The 4,702-nt window shown below is 37.7% G+C and overlaps 1 non-coding gene across 1 annotated transcript; it reads left to right on the forward strand.

Annotated features, from left to right (window-relative positions):
• Positions 1-1,013: 1,013 nt before the first annotated feature.
• On the forward strand, positions 1,014-1,120 carry LOC131171558 (small nucleolar RNA R71). The gene has a single exon (XR_009142218.1). It is a non-coding gene; the product is annotated as a small nucleolar RNA R71 (small nucleolar RNA).
• The last annotated feature ends 3,582 nt before the right edge of the window (positions 1,121-4,702 follow it).

Here is a 4,702-nt window from a genome sequence, read left to right on the forward strand (position 1 = left end):
ATTTTAATGCCATCAAAACCTCCATGACTCTTCTCTAGAGTCTCAAAAATTATTTCATAAATTTTCTCCCGGGTTTAGGGCTTTTAGCTGTGAAGACTGCAACTTCCCACTAGGTTACCCATCGCTAGGGCACCGGCTAATTTAACTTGGTTGTATTTTATTTCTAAAATTTTTCCCACATTTTTCTTGTTAATATTTGAGTTAATTATGGCTCTTCACTTTAGTCTAAATTTTTTTTTCTAGACGTTCTAGCTGTCCGAACCGACACCGGTCATCTGAATAGTAGAATGTACGGAATTACTACAGTGAGAGTGTTACAAAGTTGGTCCATTCTGGAAGCTAGCTATTTGATCATTTCATTTTGTTGTTGCTGGGCTACTAGGAAGCTTTCCATCATGGATTCTATAGTCGACCTTGGTACAGGCTGTTGGCTCTGAGGGGGTGGCTATGGTTGTGTAGGGTTTTATCCCCTATTCTGAAATCCCAAGGATGCTGATGGTCTGTATCTTTATTGTTTGTTCATTGGCTGATTCTGTGAATTTAACCATAAGAAATTTTGGTGGTTCCTCTATCTAGGGTTGTATGTATTTGAATATGGATTGTGGGACTGTCTCTGGTTGAAGTTCCCTTCGTTATTCACATAGTTCATCTATTCTGTGGGGAGTTCACTGAAGCTATTATACTCTAAACCCATGTATCCTCCTCCATAACTGTCATCGTATTGACTACTCATCCCTATAGCATTGGCTTGTATTTTATCAAGCCTCTTTGTGAGCTGGTCAAATTGAGCATTTATCATGCTTAGGGCATCCACTTCTAGAATCCCTGCTGTTTTCCTTGTATTCCCCCTTTCATTTGACCACCCGTAGTTGTGACATGCGACCCTCTCCAGAAGTTCAAGTGCTTGATCCATTATTTTCTCCATTAGGTCACCTTCTGCTACTGAATCTACTATGCTCCTTATAGAGGGCAATAGCCCATTATAGAAGTTCTGAATCAGGAGCCAATCTTCTATGCCATGGTGTGGGCATTCTCTCTATAGGTCCTTATATCTCTCCCATGCATCATAGAGTGATTCACCTTCCCTTTGCCTAAAGGTGTTGAGTTCAACTCTCAACTTTGCAGGTAGGAAGTACCTTGCTAGAAAAGCTTGTGAGAGGTCTTCCCAAGTAGTGAATTTTCCAACTGGTTGAGAAAGTAACCACCTCCTTGCTCTATCTCGAAGGGAAAATGGAAATGCTCTAAGTCTTATGGCTTGATCAGAGACTCTATTCATCTTGAATGTGTCACAAAGGGCAAGAAAGCACTGGAGGTGGTAGTGCAGATCTTCTGTTGGTGAACCCCCCAAACTAGGTCTGTTAGACCATCTGGAGCCATGGCAGTTTTAATTCAAAATTATTGGCATCCACTGTGGGTCTTGTAACACTAGGTTGGAATCCTTGTATAGAGGGAGCTCCATAAGCCCTCAAGAGTCTCGGCTTGTTGTTATTATTGTTAGCCATATTTGGAATTTCTGGATTTCTTTGTTCTTGTTCTTCACGTTTCCTCTCCCTCCTGAGAGTTCTTAGGGTTCTGTCTATCTCTGGATCCAAATCAAAGACTTCTTCCTCTGGTCTCGTTCTGGTCATGTACCAAACTAATCACCTGAGAAAGAATAAGAGAATAAAATAATTTAAACAAAATTAAACAATAAATGAAAATGCCTAAATCAGCTAAATTACTTATCATCTAATATTACTAAAATTAAAACTCCCCAGCAACGGCACCAAAAACTTGTTTGTTGGTTTTACAACTCCTCAAGAGCACGGATCGCGAACAAGTAATAAAGTAGTGAGTAGAGTATTGTCCCACGAGGAATTTAATTAGTAAATACCAAGCTACACAGTGATTTTGGCTATCTAGGCTATCGAATAAAATGAGAAAATGAAACTTGTCTATTTTAAACGTTAGAATAAAAGAAATATAATAAACTTAAAATGGAATAGTCTAGTTTGAAATAATTTCGGAACTAAGATTTTACACTTTAATCTTACTATAGATATAATCTTGTCTATTTACCGGATTGAGAATCGTTTGCTTGATGAAAATTAATCCTAAGATATCCTAAGTCCTCTCTCAAGGCACCTAAGGTGTATTTTAATTAACCTAAACCCTACTTTCGTAGTGATTAAATTAATTAAAACTCTTTAAGTTCTTTGACTAATTTTGGAACTCCACAAAGGTCATCAGCCTATCTCTAGGTCAGATTTTCTAGGTTCAAAATCTTGATTTTCTAATATTAATCTTCATCTTTCAGTCCTTCGATTAATATCTGTAATCAATACTAAGTGGGTACCAACACATAGCATGCATTAAGATTACAAGAAATTAAATCAAGGAATAAATCTTAAATCCAATAAACAAAACTTAATGCTTATCCATAATAATGATTACAAACATTACTCTCCTAATTCCAGAATATGAAAATTACTCACCCATGGTGAGTTCAGCAAACATGATAAAAATAAAGGGACAATAAAAATCCTCTAAAAAAAATAGAACGAAAGAACCAAAAAGGATCTGCAGTTTTGATCTTGTGGAACTTCGACTGAAGGCTCCTCCTTAATACTGATGTCCTCCTCCTCTAGACGGCTGTGAGAAAGTGATTCTACGGCTCTAGGATTTCTCTCCTTTTTTTTTAAGCTTCTATTTATAATAGTTGGCCTAGGGTTAGGTTTTCTTCTTTTAGAGTCCCCCAAAAGTGTTAGGAGTCTCTTTTTTCTGTCAAAAACTGAAGCTGGAGCGAAGTCAGAAAACTGGTTGTCAATTGATACACGGCCCGTGTATCACTACACAGCCCAGGGCCGTGTAACTAACTGGAGTTCTGAAGGTTTGCATCTCGCAATGTCACAGAAGATTACACGGGACGCAGCTGGTTACATGAGTCCAAGTACACGACCCGTGTTCTTTTGTTCTTCAGAGAAATCTTCAAACCTAGCCAGGTAGAGACTTACACAGGTTTCTATGATTTACGAGGGTCTGAGTACACAGCTTGTGTACTACGTTTCTTCCTTGTCTCTTTTAGCTTTCCCTTAGCAGTAGGTTACACGGGTCTGTGTCTTTGCTTACACGACCCGTGTAAAGTGTATTAGCAACACTTCTCTTCCCTTTGTGTTTTTTCAAGCTTTCTTTTGTACTCCTACACCTTGAAACTTCATCCAAATACCTGAAATAATGTAGAAAACATGAAATTAGAGTTTGTCAATGGAAATCACAAAAGTTAATGAAATTAATGACTATGCATGCCTACATGCTATGAAATAGTATACAAATGTGCTTAAAAACATCTATATAATACAAGTGTATCACAAAGTTGTGAGGCCCAATGGGTCAAAGTGGACAATACTATCCAGTGAGCCAGGAATGGGTGTTACATATGGTATTAAAGTCGACCTCCCTCAGTACGGAGTGGTTCGAGGACAAACCAGGCGGAAGCTGGTGGGCCTATAACATCCTGTGTGGAAAGGGAAGGTCTTAGCTAGAGTGGTCCCCTGAGAGGGCAAGGCTCCCTGGTGCCCTCGTACAAATGGGGGCCAGGAATGAATCAAGTTCTACATCGAAAAGGGAGGGAAAATTGAAAGGCCATATAAGTGACAAGCCTTCTAACCTGAATAGTGCACTTTTGGACCTCAAAGAAGGGGTCTAAGAGACAAAGCTGTGAGGCCTAGTGCGTCAAAGCAGATAATACTATTCAGTGGGCTAGGAAGGGGCGTTACAGTCCCTTCAGATATTGATGCCTCAATCAGATGTCCCATCAGAAGAAATAATTAATATGGCCTGGTTATTACTCGAGTGACGACTCCTATCTATCTATACCTTTATAGAATAAATTCTTAGTACCGTGGTAGTGTTATGGGAATATGGTACTTACCAGCGAACTCGATTCTATTAAGATTGTATAAATTGCATGTCTAGGAATTGCTATCTAAAGAGGTAGTATTTAAGTGAGACCGATGTAACTCCACCATCTTCATGGACATTACTTGGTGCACTTTATGTGATTTTAGTAGATGATCTTTTGCCTCACGCCACAGTAAGTATAGAGTCAAGAAATGCAGGTGCAGTGATGAACTAAGAGAATGGAAGATTTTGTTTAATTTAACAGCATTTTCTTTAATTTAATAATAAAAAATATTATTAAATTAGTATTAATTACACATCAGCAATTTTTGTGCAAATTTATGTTTAAGTGATATATATTTTTTTAGTTGAGATGTGAGATAGGAAAAGAAAACGTTCAAATTTCTATTAGGCAAAAATGTAATATTTCAGGTTTCAAAGCATGTATTTGGCTTTTTTTTTTTTGTGCATGACTTATTTCATGAAGTTATGGTTTTATTTGCAGGTCCACAAGAGCTTCCTATTTTCAATTGATTTACCATGGAAAGGTGCTACTCCAGATTCACAAAATGGAGCAGCAGATAATCATCAAAGCACTTGCTCTAAGGAAATCCTATATCTAGTATCAAGGCTTTGACATTCTATAATTTGTGGGTATTTACTATCGATGCACAATATGCTGATGTGAGTAAACTACAATGAAACGGTGTTTGATCTTAGTTAATTTTAGTGTAACACGTGTCATTTAAATAATTGAGAGGTCTTTTCGACCAAAAAAAGTTGAGGGGCTTCTTTTTTTAATGTTTTGCTAATAGTTAGAGAG

The sequence above is a fragment of the Hevea brasiliensis genome, chromosome 12 (genome assembly GCF_030052815.1).
Source record: "Hevea brasiliensis isolate MT/VB/25A 57/8 chromosome 12, ASM3005281v1, whole genome shotgun sequence".
Lineage (NCBI taxonomy): Eukaryota > Viridiplantae > Streptophyta > Magnoliopsida > Malpighiales > Euphorbiaceae > Hevea > Hevea brasiliensis.